Raw genomic sequence first — 19,674 nt, forward strand, 5'->3', positions numbered from 1 at the left:
GGGAGATTGAAACGCGAGCGGCGTCGTCGATGGACCTGGAAGGAAAGGGAAAACTCGCTAGGCTTCTACTGAATATTAGAGAATTTAGTAGCTCGCTCGGGCTGGTTTAGATCGATGATGAAGCTCCGAGACAGCAAAGTCTGCTAATAGCACGGGGTGCAGCGGCAAGAATGCTGTGAGGACCGAAGACTCGCCTGGATCGCGGCGGCTATTGCTGAGAATTGCTCGAAATTGCGCCGAGATATTCAACGACAAAAGCAAAAAAAAATAAAAAAAACGGCACAAGTAGAGTCAAAGATTGATTGAACACATGGAACACAACATGCGGCATGTGTCATGTAAATGTAAAGACCATCGCAAAGAGAAAGCCAGCCCCTCCCCTCACGTGATTTCTCTCTTGCGTTCTCAGAATCAAATTTTGCTCTTTCCGAATTTATGGCCCCCTTTTGTCGTACTCTCCAACGAGGTGAACGAGTTTTCTCCTTGTACTTTTAGAACCTGCAAGAAAGAAAGAATAGAAAAATACTCTCTTTTTGTGGCCATATGTATCAATATGCGTGGCCTCAACTGGTGAGGTGCAGCGGATCGACGCGATGCTTCCGCTTCACGATGCGATGGACGGAGGTGTTGACTATCAAGCAAAGTCGTTGATGGATATCATCAAACAAGGCAGCACCGGCGCAATGGTAGGCGTCACGATCGATGGACGGCAAGGGGATCAATGGATTGTGGGGAGGCTCCGCCAACCTTCTCTCTCACGTGTGTATCCCTTGATGTGTTTTTATCAATGGCCGTGTATTCTATTGAGTGGCCCCCAAAACTTCGTGGTTGTTGATCAAGGCTTGACTGGAAGTGAACGCTGTTGCTCTATCATCGGGGAGGATCACTGGAAAGCTGGTCGTTGTCAATGCAACAGACGATCGGCAGCAAGATCGGTGTCAAGGTGCGGCCACAAACTCAGCAAAGTCACGGCCGTGAAGAGCTTCTGGCGGAGCTCCCTCTCCGCTCTCGATTGTCACGTGTTTTCTCTCTCGTATGAAGAATGCCCCCCTCACTGTGGCCGTATGTATCAATATGTGCGGCCCTCCCTTTTTGTCTATTGTGAGCTTGCTTTTATAGCGTCCGACTCTGCACTTCAAAACAGGAAATATGAATATACTAAAGAAAACCACCTACCGACTTCCTTCTTTTGTGAGGTTTTATTCTTTTTTCTTTCCCTTGTATGCATTGTGGATCCATGTGTCCTCATTGAAGAATATTTTTAAACATTTCTTCCCACGAGCTAATCCTTTCTTGCCTTTTTCTAATGTCTTTGTCCGCAAGTTTACATTCACGCGATCAGCAAGAAATCCTTTTTCCCATTAGATCGTCCATTTTATTATTTTTAATAACTCACCAAAGATTGATCGAACATCGCCAAACTTCCTTGATTGTAATCGAATTTTTCCAGATTCCGAATCTCACAAAATGAGCTCGCATTATCTCCTCGAAAATACTGAAAAATCCACCGTCAATTCTCTATAACAGCTCGGGCTAATTTGCTCTCTCCGTGGGCTTAATCCAACTCATTAAATTAAAGTTCGAACTACCAATTCAAACATATTTGTCACCACCCAATGTAAATGCAAATTAAAATAAATGTACCTAAAACTATATGCTATGCGATTAACTATTTTTTAGGGATAAAATTAATCCTTAATTTTTTAATACGATAAATGACTAATTAGGTTGCCAAAATTTAGGTGTCAACAATAACATAAGGGGAGAGGAACTTTTGGTCCTCTCTTCGCAAGCCCAAGCCACATCATTCTTATCATTGTGGGGGAGACTTGAGCGAAATCGCGGTGAGTTGCGACGCGTCCAAATTCGTATCGGCAACGCGACAGCCCGGGAGCAGATGCGCCTCCAACTAGAAAATCATGCTTTCGCGCTTGAGGACACCGACATGTATTTCCGCCTACCGCCCCCGCCCCCACCCTCACCAGAGCCACCAGCCCAATAAGGCCAAGAAGCCTCATCGATGTCTAAAATTATTGAAAGAAATTTGAATGTCACTGATTTCGTTGCATGCACGTGTTATTCTCTGTTGAACTTTTGCGTACGTGAGTGGGTTCTTGGTTAGAGTAGCGATGCACATCGTACGGGAACAAGCCCCACGCGATCAAATGCGTGAACAAATGTACTGCTGCTCAGGAGAGTTCCACCCGCCATCACATGCCGATGGAAATACTGACATACGGCCTTTATTTAGGAGGAGAACTCACGTCTGTGAAAAGTGAGCAATCGCATTAACAAGCGGCGTCTTAGAAGCTCGTGTAATATTCTCTCTAAAGCGTCCGTGTCCTCGAGACGGACGTGAGCTCTCCTGTCATGAAGTCGACCCTTCGCACTCGCACGTAATCAAACTAGCCTCCTGCTGGTCCCCCACGGTTCAACTTCTTTCCAAAAAGAGTGATTATTCATACGTAGAAACCGGTTCAAACCGACCCAAAAAAACCTGGTCAAAACCGATATTCTTCCTTTCTCTTCTTGAAAGGAGACAATCACGTGCTATTAGCAGTCCTCAGACGAATGATACCAAACCATTGTTTTACTTTGCGTTCATTTATATTTTCAGGGTACTTCATGTATGTTAAAATGAGAGCCGTACGCACGGAGACATATGTGGTGCAACATGTCGTTCTATATTCAAGCTAGCAAATGCACATTCTCAACCTGAACGAGCAGCTTCAACTAAAATTTTTTTTCTATGCGAGCCCAAATTTAATATGGAGGGATTCGAAAAATCAGTTCATTACCCGGTTCGGTGCAACTTTAAAGAATTGGATGCTCTAAGGTTAGGATCTAATTAAAAGCTCAACACCGGCTATCTTTTTAACATATAACATCAAATAAGAAAATCACGCGCCATGACAACATAATTCTCTCTAATAACAATCCATAAAAGCTAGAAACTATCGAAAGAATTGTATGATGAGCATTGTATTTATATTAAGCCTTCGGAAGGAACTCATCCATGACAAACATACTTTCTTTGTAAATATAATGAAGTGTTGACAAGTAAATTCAAATATACTTTTTAAAAAATATTGAATGATTTTCCAAAGTTTAACATGCATTTTCATTTTTTTTTAAGCAAAGTGGCGCCACCACGTGCGCATGCTTGAAGCGCCCCCAGCCCCTACGATCGATCCCCAACACCGATTACGAGGTATGTGGTTTGTTTACTAAATGCTCAATTTTGCAATTGCGTTAAGCAGAATCTCTCCTAATTCTCCATAGCCAATAACAAAGCGGTCTTAATTACTTATTAGTGAGATACGTGTGAGATGGCTTTTGAGTTGGTTAACTTGGTCCGAGCCCTTGTTTTCATCTTTCAATATCATCCCCGACATAAGGAAAGAGGGATGTGATTGCTAATTCTGTACGTTCGGAACATGCGGCCTATCAAAAAGCTGAACACAACCCTCATTTTTCTTGGCGGTAATATCCTAAATTACTAATGACTCATTTGAATTATTATAGCGTGCATTGTGTCGGATGTTCGAGTTTTAGAGTTATACTTTGACGTGAGAATGAAAACCCGCCTCACGATTCATCAGTGCTCGAATGTCTAATGAAGAAAGCGAGTAATCGCAAATCGGATCGGTCATTATATTTATAGTAAATTTCGTCTGTCACGCCCCGATCTTCGGGCACGCGCCCATCCCTTAACTAGTCGATTTATTTGTGATGTCCCAGGAAGGTCGCCGACCCATTCTTTTATATACGCATGCGGAAGCTTAATGAAATCCCAAGACAATCAAATAATGGGATAGAAAAGTAGATCATATTTTTTAAATGAAACCAAGACGAGTCTTTATAGACAAATTGGTTAATTGCTGTTGACACCTAATATTTCAGAAAATAATAAAAAAAATAAAAATTCGATTTTGGAAATATATCTTCATTTCAAAATTCAAAAATTCAGTTTTTATTTGATTTTGGAGCATTTTTATTGTTGGAGTCGTTGAGTGAATATCTCGCTTGCAAAAACAACTTTGAGCGCTTTCACTATAAAATGCGAGGCTTCAAAATCGAGTTCGGGGGGGCGACTTCTCTTCGTCGTGGAAAATGAAAGCAAAAGAAAAAGTTAGTAGGGGTTCTCTCTTCGTCTCGGTCGAAGGAAGAAAAAGAGTACAAATGTGGAAAAAGTGAAAAAGTGAAAAAGTGAGAGAGAGAAGGAGTTGACGTGAGCAAGGAAAAGAGGAAAAGTACAGTGGGAGAGAGAGAGGGGATGTTCGACAGAGAGTGAGCAGAGAAAGAAACGAAAAGAAAAGAAAGAAAAAAGGAAAGATGAACAACTGTTCATCTTCTTCGTGAGTCCCCATCCGAAGTCCCTGTTGCTCGCTCCTGCGCCCTGCACCGTCGCTGTTCCACCGGTCATCTTTCCGCCGCTGCGCGTCCCCGTAAGCGCTGCCGCCCTCAGCGTCCAGCGACCGCACCTCCGCCGGAGCGCAACGCCATCACCTCCACATCCGCCCGACGAAGCCGCTGCCGTGTCGATCCGAGCCTCACCAGAGCGACCACCTGAGCTGCAGCAGATCCTCTCTGAACCACCCTCAGTCGGCCTCCGAGCACCACCGCGCCTCCGCCGCCGAGCCTCGCCGTGCCTCGCCTGTAGCCCGCAAAGCCGTGTCCGGTCGCCAGCCACTGCCGCGACGCCGTTGCCGCCCCTGATCAGACCACGACTTGCGCCGCCCGAGCGACGACCCACAGGAGCCCGCGTTGCGACTCGATTCCCCTACTTGCCGGACGCCGAGCCGTCGTTCCGTTCACGATTGCCTGCTGCCAACTGCTGCACCGCCTCTGCTCCGCTTGACGCCGCGAGCAGCGACCTGCTCGTTTCCACTTGCAGCGCCACACGACGACCCGACACCGCGTCCTCCTCGCTGACCCCTCCCGGGCGACACCTGACGCCACCGCCTCGAGCTCTTGCCGCCGCTCCTGATCCGAGCCTGCTGCCGTGCTCTTGACCCACCCTGTTGCCTCCCCTGTTGCAGGGCCTTAGGTAGTTTATTTATTTTTTATTTTTTTATTCATTTCATGTTATGTTAGCTTGTTTTTTTTAAGTTTCATTATTTGAATTGTAGTATTGTATGTTAATATTTGTAGACCTTGTAGACATTAGGAGTTTTATCCCAAATTAAGGTAATTATTAATTTGACCCGTAAGACGTCGGGTCATTTTTTTAATTACTTTAGTATTTAGAAATTTTGATATCATTTCAATTGTTAAATTGTTATAGAGTTAAAATAATTACTAATTTAATCCGTGAGACAATGGATTATTTTTTCAGTTGTTTTAATTCTTATCTTTTTTTTTTAAAAATAGTTACTTGTTTGGAAAGATTAAAAAAATAAAAATAAAAATCAAAAAGTACATAAAATCTAAATATTGCACTAGAGCACTTAGGTTTAGTAAATTAGACAGTATTTTTAGGGTTAGTAAATTAGAATTGCATTTATAGGATTATAATATTTAGATTATATTCTTAGATGGGTGATTTTTTGTTAGGGCTAATTTTAAATAATGTTAGCATGTCTTGATTTTTTTTTATATAGCTTTTAAGATAAGATATAGTTTAAGTTAAATTGATTCCTAAAATAAATTAGAATATTATTCACTTTAGATAGTTTAATTATTCTTTATTAATTTCGAATTTCAATAAAGAAAATCAGAAAAATATTAGGTACATGTTAGTTAATTTGCATAATAGGTTTAATTAGAATTTGTTTATTAGTAAAATATTGTCATATCTAGAACTTAGGTACTTAGGTCCATACACATTTCATATTAAAGCAACACACCTAGATATTTTTAGATTAAGTCGATTTTCATTTAGTAAAACAAAAGAGGAACAAAAAATGTTATGCATGCCATATGAGTTATAGTTTAATTTTTTTTAATAAAAAGGAAAATGCTAAAAGATGATCATTGCACCATTAAGTTACTTTCTTTTCAATAAAAAACATTATGTTATTAAAAAAAAAGAAAGATCATTTCCTTGGTTAGTTAATAGGTTAATTCATAATTAATCTCATATCATCATCATTTAGCATAGGTTGCATATATGCATTAAGAAAATGAATCATCATAAAAAAAAAAAAATCATAAAAAAGCATACCTGTATAAATACTATGTCATTCATCCTATATCACGTAGCACATGCATATTCAGAATTATATAAATTAAATTGCATACATATAGTGATAAGTTTAAGTCATACCATATGAATTGCATCTCACATATCATTAAAGTAAAATCCATGCATATTAAATTTAGATTAAGATTGCATATAATTAACATTTTTTTTAAAAAAAGAAAAAGAAAAATTAGGTGTCATGTCATTTAGAAATCATGTTTAGGGCATGCATTTTTATTATCATTTTTTATTGAATGTCATTTTATTGATTGTGCATCCGCATGACCACTATTTGCATGTTAGTAGCTTAGGTTTAAATTAATCAACATTGCCTGCAAAATATTTTTAAAATTAAAATAAAAGGTACGGAAAGGGCGTTAGACTAATCTAGCGTAACCATGTCCCCGACCTATTGAATCTCAGTTCGCAATAGTAAAGTATTCTCCCATACTTTACTTGGGTTTCTAACCAGCCCTAATTGGTTAGTGGCGGCTCCAAATTGAAATTGCATGTTTAAATGAATTAATTTCTATCAAGTCGCGATTGGTAGGACTTGGGAGGGTCAATGTCAAGTCTTCGGACTTAGTAATCCATTAGCCTTCTTTAGGTAATTTACCTTAAAAAAATTCGGGAAGGTCGCGACAATTACAAACTTAGGCTGTTTACAAAATTGACGGTTATCATAAAGAGGACTGTCTTAACATCCACTAGTCAGACTCATTTGCCGATTCTTTAGCCTACACCTTCCGAACTCCAGGATTTCCAGTCCTTCACGATCGTCATCTAGGGACTTGAAATATTTTCCCCAAATCGGAATGAGACTATGTCTCAGCAAGTTCTACCCCATTAAGACTTGATTAGGAAGCCAATACGCCATAAGGGCTGCCTAAGCACAACACAGGTTAAAGGGCTTACATTGGCATTAGTTCCTTCCTGCACATCAGTTCAATCAATAATATTGATAACTACAGCAATTAATCACATTTCACCAATCAGATCGACTCAGCGATCAATCGACTTAATCGATTACATGTCATCATGACCTTTTCCTGGTCGGTACATTTAATACTATTTATAAAGTCCGACCATAATCTAGGACTGCTCACCCAAAGCTGAAAATAGATAGCATAGCTCGCCCAAAGCTGATAAATATAATATACTATGTATATGCTCGCTCAAAGTTGATAGATTAGGGCCCCCAGGCCAATTTAGAATATTATATATACGTGCTCACCCAAAGTTGATAATAAGGTATATTGCTCAACCAAAGTTGACACATCGCCCGTAGGTTGATATAGTATACCGGTAAATTGCTCACCCAAAGCTGACATATTGCCCGTGAGCCGATCTAGTATACCACTCTCTCATACAATCAATTCCATCTTTTATCATTCTCGATAAATAGTCGTGTGTAAGTACATGGTTGGTCTTAGACAAAATATAATAATTTCATTTACACATATCCCACCAATTTCAACAGCCCATTACATATTTTTGGCGCTGTAAACCGACGCCCGGTTATTTTTCCATTAATAACCAAAATCAGATAATTTAGGAATAAATCCTAAATTCACAATTAATTCAATTCAGCACAAATTAACGCTCAAATAAATAAACGGACTGCACCATGACAATCAGTACGGAATTTCGATTGTCCGCCATCTCAATCTTAATTTCCTAAAATTAATTAATTAATTAATTTTGAAAATTAATAATTAATTACAATAAATTCAATTTAGCTCAAATTAGAGCTCACTTAAATAAACGGACTTCACCAAGATCATCGCATAAAATTCCGGTCACCGGCTATCCGATCAAAATTTCCGGAAAATAATAAATAATAAAATTTATTCCGAAAATTAAATAAAATAATATTATATTATAATAATACAATATAAAAATAATATTATAAATTCGAATTAATTAATTAATTTAAAATAATTAATTAAGGCTTAAACAAGATTACTTTAATCTAAACATTTACTTAGCCTTAATTAATTATCCACTAAACTAATCACATCCCTTAATCCACTTAACATTTAAATAAATTAATCTAATCACCTAAACCTACTTAGTTTAATCTAAACACCCCTTAAACATTATTAACCTACTAAGCGGGAATTAGTGAGTTAAACACACCCGATTAACGATCCGAGCGCCTCAAATCGACGGGGATGCTGAGGGGATCGATTCACTCCAAGACGGGCCTAGCTTCCGGGGTTGGGAAGTTGGCCAAAACGGGCCAAATAGCCACTGCCATACCCATTTTTCTAGATGCTGATTAGGGCTGATGGAGGGGGAGACGGTGGCTGGTTCGAGTCGGAATGGGCAGAGGAGGACGACGGCAGCTTGGGTGGAGCAAACGGTGGCTTCGACGGGTCTCCGGTGGTGGCTAGCGACAAGGAGCAGTAGCTAGACGGAGGTGCGGGAGGCTCGGGGTCACACGAGCAGGGCGGAGCTGCATGCGGGCTAGTCAGTCGTGCGAGCGAAGGGGGATCGGCACGGTCGGATGGGTGGCGCCGGCGCCGACGACGGGCGGCGGCGTTGAGTGACCGAGCGAGCGGCGAAGGGGCGTGCGGCGTGCGGGCTGGCCTGTTCTGATCGCACTCCCTCCTCCTCTCTTTCCTCTCTCTCTCTCTTCCCAAGCTTGAAGATGATGTTGATTGGTGCCCTTTTTGAGATTAAATCTCCACCCTCCACTTGTCAAGCTCTCATCACTTGGCTTCAAATAAGGTGACATCACATTCCACGAACTTCAAACCTCCCACAACAATCTTCAATGGGTCTAATTCCATCCTCCGCTGTGGCATGAAATCTTGTACACTTAATTCAATCAATTCTCAATCAATTCCATCCAATTGAAGCTCAATTAAATTAACCCATGTGTCCTCAACCTTCTTATGACTTTTCCCCATCAAATGATCCCACTTGCTTCCCAAAGATTCGATTAAAAACGGCCCTCTGACAATCTCGAACAAAAACGACCTTACTTTGCTTTTCCGCCAAAAATTTCGGTTTGTAGAAAAATCTTTAGAGGGTCTGTTGCCGTTATTAACATTTTCGGTGTTTTGGAAGTTCAAGTTTGTCCGTCAGATTTGAAGTCTGTTTTTATTTTCTTTCTTTTCTGGAATATATCTTCCATTAAGCATTTTTTTTTTCCAAAAGCACCACTAGTTTTCTTGTCATTCTTTACGTAGGAACTGCTTGCTGCTGGAGGTTCTAACATCCCACAAAGCATTCATGAGGTTTTGGCACATCTAGCCCGTCGCTTGCCACTATGGATGACACATGTGTATACTTTTCGCCCGATCTATACTTGCAATGCCTTATTGACTGATGGCAGTGTTTGCTGTCAACAAATAATGCGAATCTTGATGCCCGCCTCATGAAGGTTCGATCTCTATCTACCTCAAAAAGAATGCTACAATTGATTGATTGGCTTGTGGACATGGGTTCTAGGAGTGTGTTGGCTTGTCGCCGTTTTAGGTTATTAGAGTGAAATGGTCACTTCATGCGAGAGAGGAAATAGTATTTGAGTGTGCATGGACCTTGCTGGAAAGCGCACAAAAGAGGACAAGGGAAATGATTGAGGAACAAGAAGCAGTCCAGGGCGGGCTTTTTTCTATCCAAGATGTCATGCGGATTACAGTTCGTGAGTGGTTATAGATTTTCCTATAGTTACAACATCTTTTAACCTTTTCTCTTCTGAATTTTATGAGCTATGACATGTAGGTATCGAGCATATAATGAGCCATATCATTGATAAGATCTCTGTTTTTGGTTATTTATAAGTTATCATTAGTTTTGTAGATTGGTGGGTACAATTAGTAGTTGTGATACTTGGTGGTAGTGGCATTTGAAATTGCAACAACTAACTTAGATGTTTTCTAACTGTAACTCCTTCTAGAATTATTCATGTCGACTAGCATTGTCATACCACTGGTGAATCTTTATTTATAAAACAATGATGCAGTTAGTCTTATAATATGCTCGGTACTCATCTTAGTCTATTTTTTTTTTTTTTTTGTATGGATTAGTGCGGTGGAAGTATTGTGAAAGTATGATATGTTGCTTGTTCTCATTCTTACATGTAAGGTGTTTGCTCACATTTTCCTATTTTTAATACTATGATAAGAGCCTCACTGTTACACACAAGCTAGGAGTTTTTGGAGGGTGTGGTCTTGTTCTATCTATCATTATTGGACCTTTTGGAATCAATGTCGGCGAAATTTCAGGATCAGATGAGTCGCCGTATATACTTGCTCTATTTTCTTGCTTCCTGCCCTTTCTAGGAGCTGCATTGATCGCAATTGGTCTCTTTTACCTTGGCTTAGAGCATCCCATTGTTGAAGAGGATGTTGAGGTTAGAAAGTTGGAGCATTAGGAGCTGGTTCAAAAGTTTCAACATGAAGCGGAATCTCACGCCAAAGTTTGCGAAAATGTCCCCCGAAAAATTTACCTCCTACTGCTGCAGATCTACTCCCAAATGGTGCGGGTTAAACCCTCCTCAGCTGAAAACATAACATCAAAGTATGTCCAATGTGCGGATGATCTATTGCTGCTCCATGAGATGTCGAGTAAGTCTATGCAATTCACAGCCTTGATCTTTAGCCATCAACTAAATCTTTGCACTGAATTGGACATGGTCATTGCATATGAAAGGTCGCTTGTGCATATACAACAATCTACATGAGCTCCGTGGCCATTAGCATTCTTCGGTACATAAGGTGAACTTTTCGTCCAATCTAAACTTGCAAATGCCTTATTGACCGACAACATTGTTTGCTGTCAACAAATAAGGTGAACTTTGATGCCCGCCTCATGAAGGTCTCCTTCTACCTAAAAAAGAAGGGCGTTTCCAATTCAATTTACAATTTGGCTTGTGCGCATAAGTTCTCTGGATGTTCACTGGCAATGTTTGGAGTCAAACTCCAAACTTGCTACTTCCAAACATTCTACGTACTGGAAGTAGCAAGTTTGCCACATTTCTATAACATGGCTACCCATTCGTTCTGTCGACTTCCTCGTAAAAAAGGAGGAGAGTTAAATCAAGCAAGCGATGTAGGTGTGACTTTGCTACTTTGGCTATTCATGCAACAGAGTGCCCAGTTTTTTGGTTCCATAGGTTCTGATTATAGTACTGTAGATCCTCCTATTATCTTTTTCGAGTCCCAAAACTTGAGATGCATCAGGTTATGCACTTGATCATTTCATTCCCATTTGATGTTTTACCCTTCTAATGTTGGAAATTAGCATGTGTTAATCGGGTTTTGACAGTACTGTAATCAAATATAATTTTTATACTTCCACAATCCTTTAGTTTAGTTAACAGAAAACTTATTACATTGCATCTGTCGTCATTTTCTTGGTAAAAATTTAATATGAAAATTAATTAAATTTAATTTAAAACTAAATTTATTGAAAATATTTAAAAATAAAATTAAAAAATTAAAAAAAAAAATTAAAAAAATTAAAAAATTGACAAAAAATTTAAAAAATTAAAACGGAGGCGGCTAAGGGCTAAAATATTTTTGTAAATTTTGTAAATTTATTTTTTAAAATGTTTTAAATAAATTTATTTTTAAATTTAATTTAAATAATTTTTATATTATATTAAAATTCAATTTATGCCAAAACGACGTCGTTTTTGCTGATTTAAGAGTTCTAGTTTGGCGAACACTCAAAACGACGTCATTTGGGGTGAATTCAAGCCGACTCAGCTCTCCAGCGAGACACATTAGCAAGAAATATTAATATTTTAATGCCACGTATGATTTCCGGCCAACTTCGCCGGAGATAGCACTCAAGTGTCCCACTTTTCTTAAAATGTGATGCTTAAGTATACCTTTTGTAAGTTATGACACTTAAGTATCCATTTTTGCCAAGTTATGGCACTTGAAAGGTTCTTTTACCGTTTTCTAACTGTAACTCCTTCTAGAATTATTCATGTCGACTAGCATTGTCATACCACTGGTGAATCTTTATATATAAAACAATGATGCAGTTAGTCTTATAATATGCTCGGTACTCATCTTAGTCTATTTTTTTTTTTTTTTTTTTTTGTATGGATTAGTGCGGTGGAAGTATTGTGAAAGTATGATATGTTGCTTGTTCTCATTCTTACATGTAAGGTGTTTGCTCATTTAAGAGTTCTAGTTTGGCGAACACTCAAAACGACGTCATTTGGGGTGAATTCAAGCCGACTCAGCTCTCCGGCGAGACACATTAGCAAGAAATATTAATATTTTAATGCCACGTATGATTTCCGGCCAACTTCGCCGGAGATAGCACTCAAGTGTCCCACTTTTCTTAAAATGTGATGCTTAAGTATACCTTTCGTAAGTTATGACACTTAAGTATCCATTTTTGCCAAGTTATGGCACTTGAAAGGTTCTTTTACCGTTTTCTAACTGTAACTCCTTCTAGAATTATTCATGTCGACTAGCATTGTCATACCACTGGTGAATCTTTATATATAAAACAATGATGCAGTTAGTCTTATAATATGCTCGGTACTCATCTTAGTCTATTTTTTTTTTTTTTTTTTTTGTATGGATTAGTGCGGTGGAAGTATTGTGAAAGTATGATATGTTGCTTGTTCTCATTCTTACATGTAAGGTGTTTGCTCACATTTTTCTATTTTTAATACTAGGATAAGAGCCTCACTGTTACACACAAGCTAGTAGTTTTTAGAGGGTGTGGTCTTGTCGTATCTATCAGGGGTGTAAACGGTTCGGTTCGGTTCGGTTCGGTTTTTCAAAAAAACCGAACCGAACTGAACCGTTAGAAAATCTTCCGGTTCGAAATGGTTCGGTTTTTCGGTTTTTCGGTTTTCGGTTTTTAGCCTTTGGTTTTCGATTTTTGTTTTTTTTTTTTTTTTTTTTTTTCTGTTAAACTTAGATTTCTCCACTTTTATTTCTTTATTTGTATTTGTTGGTTCGGTTCGGTTCGGTTAACTGATAAAAACCGAACCGAACCGAAAATTTTCGATTTTTAATGAAATCGAACCGAATGAAAACCGAACCGAAAAAACCGAATTTTTCGGTTCGGTTCGGTTCGGTTCAGTTTTTGGTTTGGGAACTGACAGCCTTATCTATCATCACTGGACCTTTTGGAATCAATGTCGGTGGAATTCGAAGATCAGATGAGTCGCCGTATGTACTTGCTCCATTTTCTTGCTTCTTGCCCTTTCTGGGAGCCGCATTGATTGCAATTGGTCTCTTTTACCTTGGCTTAGAGCATCCCATTGTTGAAGAGGATGTTGAGGTCAGAAAGTTGGAGCTTCAGGAGCTGGTTCAAAAGTTTCAACATGAAGCAAAATCTCACACCCAAGTTTGCGAAAATGTCCCTTGAAAGAATGTACCTCATACTGCTGTAGATCTACTCCTAAATGGTGCGGGTTATACCCTATTCAGCCGAAAATATAGCATCAAAGTATGCCCAATGTGTGGATGATCTACTGCTGCTCCATGAGATATCAAATATGTCTATGCAATTCACAGCCCTGATCTTTAGCCATCAACTAAATCTTTGCATTGGATTGGACATGGTCATCACATATGAAAGGTTGCTTGTGCATATACAAAAATCAGCATGAGCTCTACGACCATTAGCATTCTTCGGTACATAAATTTGTAGTTATTGTGAGTGCCAATCTATTCTTTTGCACATACGAACAGCTTATAGTCCTTTAGTCCGGGTCCAATGCACGATTGCAGGGTTAAACCGTTAGTAGTATGTTAAAGTACAATTCTTCAATCCCAGTGGTTGAACCCGTGAATGTTCTCTATGCTGTTACGACAATCCTTAGTTGCATTGAAAATTTATACAAACTGATCATTCTCAACGCTTCCAAGTGAAATATAGATGTCTGCAGCGCCATGGCTTCATCATCTTGCTCTTGGTGCTAAGCCAACCAGCTTGTCAAACAACTTAGAATAATCAGATATTTCATGTTCTCCAATACTCACCATTTTTTCATCTGTTATAATATGAAGAGGTTCTTGCTTCCCGGTTCGACTTCAATTTATTTTGTTATGCCGGGATCATGATCAGAGACGAACCACAAATGAAGACTGTTTCAAAGATCCGAGATTATGCTGATTGTGAAGAAGTTTGGAAATTTATCTGACTTTGTTTTCTCTTTGAGTTCTTGTCTTTTGTTTCTATAGCTGTTAGATAGTATATGCAGACTTGAAAGTGAAACAATAGGCGATCCGAGGCTCGCCACTAGCCAGATCGGCGAACCAGCAAGCATGAGCCTCTAGCTTGCCCATTTGGCGAGCCTAGAGGCCAAAGGTCGGCGAGCTCGAGGCTCGCCCTTGCTCTTAGGCCTTCACACTTGCCGAGCTTTGGCGAGTGGTGAGTTCAAGGCACGTTGCTCGCTGCTAGCTAGATTGGTGAACTAGCTGTGAGCGTGAGCCTCTGGCTCAATAATCTACTAAGGCTAGAGGCCAGTGTGCCAGCAGAAGCTGGCCTTTGGCCAGCTGTAGGCCATTGCTAGGGCCGGCAACTCGGCCAAAAAAGAAAAAAGAAAAAGAAAAATTATTTTAAAAAAATCAATTTAAAATATAACTTAAAAATTGATTTTAGAAAATAACATGATAACAAATTTATTAAAAAAAAAGGTGCATAGAGAAAAAAATTTCCCTCTCGAACAGTGAAAAATACTTTCATGTGTTAGATGAACATTGGAAAATAATGACATTTTCCTAAAAAAGGGCTTTTGGAAATTTTCAGGAAAAATGTTGTTTTAAACGAAACCTTGGTAGAAAAGGGAAAGACTTGGTTTTGTTTTATGTTTTTTTTTTTTTTTTTAAATTATCATTATCGGCCAAGCATTCAATATGAACTTATCCCACTTCTCCACTCCAATGTCCAAACTTAAGGTAGCAGTCATTAAATCGGGACCCTAGTGAGGTTGAACAAAAATTAATAAAGAGAACATTTTAAATAATTATTAGTTCAGCCATAAACTTATTATATAAACATCACTTCCATTTTAAATTTTTTCAACATTAGTCTTATTTTTTTATGTAGAATTTCAGTGTAATGCTTCGACTCGATTAACGCTAGAAAACACCGATATTGCAATTCATGAGCAGGGCGTTACGTCGGGTGGTTGATAATGATTCGACACCATCGCATGAGTGGATTTTGGCGGAAATTAGTCGGAGGGACCATGTGGAAATTTTTGCACAAATGTTTAGGGACTTTATTAATAAAATTGAAAGGTCTAAGATTGATCCGTACAATAAATTTATTATTAAATTGATAACTATATCTAGAAAGATTCATATTAGGCTCTCGGGATACATAGGGACTAAAAATGCAACAAAAAATAAAAAGAAAAAGAAAAAAAGAGAAAAAAAAAAAGTAAATTCGATGAGCAATATCATCATCAAGCAGTCACTTTAAAAGCTACTCATTACAGAAGAAAATGAAACCAAATGGAGCTGAAAGAAAAATAAAAGCTGGGCATTTAGAATTTCCAACACGTGAATGGCGGAGGAATAGCGTGTTTGACAGTCGAGTGTTGATGCCGGAGTCCCATTTTTTTTTTTTTTTTTTTTTTTGGTCTAAAAGGAGTAGATTCATTCATCTTGGAAAATCAAACGTGCACCGGGGCTTCAGTACGTAACGTAGTTCTAAAAGGGCTTTGCGTCATTGGGCTTTGGCGGCCCAGTCCGCAATAAAATTGGCTTCTCTCCTGCAGTGTCGAATCCGGAGCTTTGAGAATGGTGGGATCAGTTCAGTGCACTCAGCCAGTTAAGACGCGATCTCCGAAAGAGTCAAACTTTGACTCTGCACTGCAGCAACTAGTGTCAGACAGCACTAAATTTGCTTTCTCTTTCCCTATCTGCAAAAGGTGTTCTAGGGTAATAAGAGTTAAACGCCTGCACCACCTCCACTTGCAAAGCTGAAGCAGCATGAACGCCGCTGGAGAAACCGTCGATGAGTCTTCCCAAGTGGTCTCGGCAGACGCGAGCCACCGCGCTGTCTTCTCTTCCCGTCGGAAAGGCCCCATCAACATGTACTTTCAGTGTTCCGAGCTCCGGTGGACTCCAAACCAGGTTCGATCCAGTAAGTATATGCTGGGTTTTCCAATACTGCAGACCCCAGAAGCACGAGATTCTTGCGTTTACTAGTGCTGCGTCCACTATCGTTGCAGGATCTGGACGCTGATTTCTGAAGACAAAGTGATTGCGCGCTTTCCATATTTGCCAGAGGAGTGAGGCGAGAACCTCCAAGTCAGGTGAGTTTGCTCTGTTTTCTCTCAGATCTGCAAGCGGAGCATCGATTCTTGGTAGACCAAATACTGTTTGTCCAGGGGCATGGTAGAAATCGCTTGATCTGTGTGTCGATGCCGGAGTTAACTCCGGCAATAACGAACCCTTTAACGTTGGCAGTTCCCGCCGGTCAACGAAAATTATCTGACCCTTTCTGCGGAGGTCCAGACCCAAACCCAAGATGTGACTCAGTCAGACCAAACAAAATGACGAGCCTGACCAAAGATCTCAAGACCTGGCCCCTTAATGCATTTGTACTGAAAACGCTAATGCAGTTTTTTTACTTTTCAGTAACGGCAGAGGAAAATGTAACTGGAGAAGTTGTTCAGTTCAATTTTTTCTCAGATTTGCCTGCTTTCAGCATCTGCAATTTTTCCGATATTTCCAATTGGGTCCGAGCCTTCAGTACATGTAAATCCATGTGCAACGAGGCTTCTGTACTGCTTCGACTCCCTCGTGATGCAAAACAACTGACTACTCTCGATATGAGAAAACATGATGTGCTATCCGCCGTGTCCAATGTCCGCCAGATTTAACTTGCATACATGGTTCTAAGCTTCTCGCTCTCTTTCATGCATCAATTTGCGCACAGAATTTGCGACACAATTGCCAGGACTCAAAAGAACCATCCTTGTCCATCAAGCATCTAAAACAGAGGTTGCCCAATTCGACTCTTAATTCGGTGAAGAGCTAACGGTTGAAAACTGCTTCTTTCAGGGCAGATACGATGCAGAAGCACGAGCCTGGGAAGTTAGAAGCCAATGTGACAGGTGGGGAAGTTTAAAGCGTGATCCTTTCTGGGGCGTCTCCTGATCTGACTTTCAGCCCAACTACCTCTCAAAACCATGCTTCTGCTCCGCAATAAATTGACTTGCAGTTGGCTTTTCATCACTCGTTTTTTATCCAAAGAGGACATAGAAAAATCCTCTGAAACACCTACGGTTGCTGGGAGTTTTATGATGCAGATTCGCCATGGATGATGAACCTCTCCTCCGCACACCGGGACTCACAGAGATGTCGACGGTCAGGAGAGATTTCCCTTAGGTTTTCCTTGATCTCAACCTCAGCGGCCTCGGCACCATGCCAAGGCGGCAATCCGCCCCGCACCTCATAACCAACGATGCTATCATCCCCATAATCACGACGCGGCACTCTTCTCCCTTTGTGAATCTCATAGCCAACTTGACCAAGAAGAGACGACTCGCCCACCACTCCCACTTGGCTCCTTCCCAACTCACCTTTCACAAGGAGAGCACCATCGACGGGGAGGACTCCTGGCCGTCCCTTAAATGGACCCCTCTGTTTGTCCAGCGGGCATTGTGGTATACTTGACGAGCGGGAGTTTCAAAGGCACACCCACGTTCAACCCGGTCGAACCTCTGTACTTCACCGTGGTCACTCTTTGCACGACTGGCTTTGGCCATGTCGTCCCTGACACGGCGTTCACAAAGCTGTTCAGTTGTGCTTTCATACTGGTGGGCATTGGATTTGTCGGTGTGCTGCTTAACGGCATGGTCACCTACATCTGCGACTGGCTAGAGGCGGTTTTGCTGAGCACTGCGGGTCAAAACAAGTAAAATGGGATGTTCAGGACTTACATGATCGACAGAGAGAAGGGAAGGATGAGAATTAGGACGAAAGTGTGCGTGGCTTTGGCGGTTGTGATTAGTTGCACAGCTATAGGGACTATCGTCGTGCATTTCATGGAGGACTTGAGCTGGGTAGACATTTTTTATCTGTCCGTTACATCCGACAGCCGGTTATGGGGACTACGCATTCACGGCCTTGGCAGGAAGACGTTTCGCCATAATTTGGCTAGTGATAAGCACATTGGCAGTGGCCGGGGCGACTGAGCTGAGGATCGACCAGAGGAATCGTAGAATCGCGAAATGGGTTCTGCAGAAGAAGATGACCCCTGGGATCTAGTTGCTGCAGACCTGATAACGATGGATCCATCAGGTGATTGTTTCTGCTTGGTCTGTGAGCCTCCGCTAGATTTGTGCAATTCCCATTTTTTTTTTTCCTGAAACTTTGCTAAGTTGACTAGTAACTCCTGTCATTATCTAGACAGCTATCAACACATTGCTGCTATTGGATAAACATTAGAGCAATAGACATCATTGGAACAAAAAGATTCGGAAGAAAATTTCAGAACTGACGCCTTAGGAGATTCTCTTCTCCACATTTGTGCACCCGATAGATATAAAAGAACCAAGAAACGAGCTTCTCATTTCCTTTAGTCCAATATGTAATGCCATTCTTAAACTTTTAATATATTTAATACAGTCTTTAGACATTTTGTATATATTTAGCTTAGTTCTTAAATTGAATGAAAATGTTCTATGTTATCATTCCATTAATTTAAGTGCGGGAACGGCATTGAACATTTACATATAGTCTAAGGACCACGTATCGAAAGTTCGAGGATTATGTTGAACAAATTGAAAATGCAGAGACGATATTACTCATTGGGTTAAAATAAGGGATTACATAAGACATTGAGTCAAAGTTAAGGGACTATTTGTGTCATTTTCCTTTTACTTTTCCAGGCTCCCAGCAAATCTGAGTTTAGGATCCATATGGTCATTGATTATATGTTAAAAAGAAAAAAAAAAAAGACTTCGTTAAATGGAAAGATTGAGAAGAAGATAACGGGGAAAAAGGAGGACCATAATAATATTAATTGAGAACAATTATGTCGTCAATTAGAAAGTTATATACAGAAATCTTGACCAGCATGGTGCTGTAAGTGACTCTATTTCTTGGATATCTATTAAAAGTGAGGAAGAAAAAATGAAATTAAGCACAGAGGAACTTACAGCACCAGAAGCCAACAAAGAACTCATCTACGGCTAGATTAAATGAAAACAACTAGGAATAGCACTTTCATTGCGCAACACAAAATTATGTACAGTTGGCCATTCTCTCGAACCTAAAGTCCCGATTCGCGATCCCTCGCTTCTTCGACCGGTTGAATGAACCCCTAGGGTCTCGATTAGCGAACTCTTTCTTCTGTATCGGGAATGGATGACGGTTTTATGGAATCGCCGCGATGTTGCTGAGATAGATTCCTTTCTGCATTTGGCTTGGCTGTATAGAATGTTTAAGACCTCAAAGCGCTCTGGCAGGAATGAACCCTATGGTCTCAATTAGCGAACTCTTTCTTTTGTATCGGGAATGGATGACGGTTTTATTGAATTC

The 19,674-nt window shown here is 40.2% G+C and overlaps 1 long non-coding RNA gene and 1 pseudogene across 3 annotated transcripts; both read left to right on the forward strand.

Moving 5' to 3' along the window:
- Positions 1–19,674, forward strand: part of LOC104441931 — a 56,848-nt pseudogene that overhangs the window by 35,486 nt on the left and 1,688 nt on the right.
- On the forward strand, positions 15,972–19,617 carry LOC120294014. Of its 3 annotated transcripts, none has more exons than XR_005551586.1 (4): positions 15,972–16,267; positions 16,356–16,439; positions 17,191–18,432; positions 19,572–19,617. It is a non-coding gene; the product is annotated as an uncharacterized LOC120294014 (long non-coding RNA). The 3 variants fall into 3 exon arrangements; XR_005551587.1 differs by lacking the exon at positions 19,572–19,617 and adding an exon at positions 18,541–18,829; XR_005551588.1 differs by lacking the exon at positions 19,572–19,617 and adding an exon at positions 18,545–18,829.

The sequence above is a fragment of the Eucalyptus grandis genome, chromosome 1 (genome assembly GCF_016545825.1).
Source record: "Eucalyptus grandis isolate ANBG69807.140 chromosome 1, ASM1654582v1, whole genome shotgun sequence".
In the NCBI taxonomy this organism is placed as follows: Eukaryota; Viridiplantae; Streptophyta; class Magnoliopsida; order Myrtales; family Myrtaceae; genus Eucalyptus; species Eucalyptus grandis.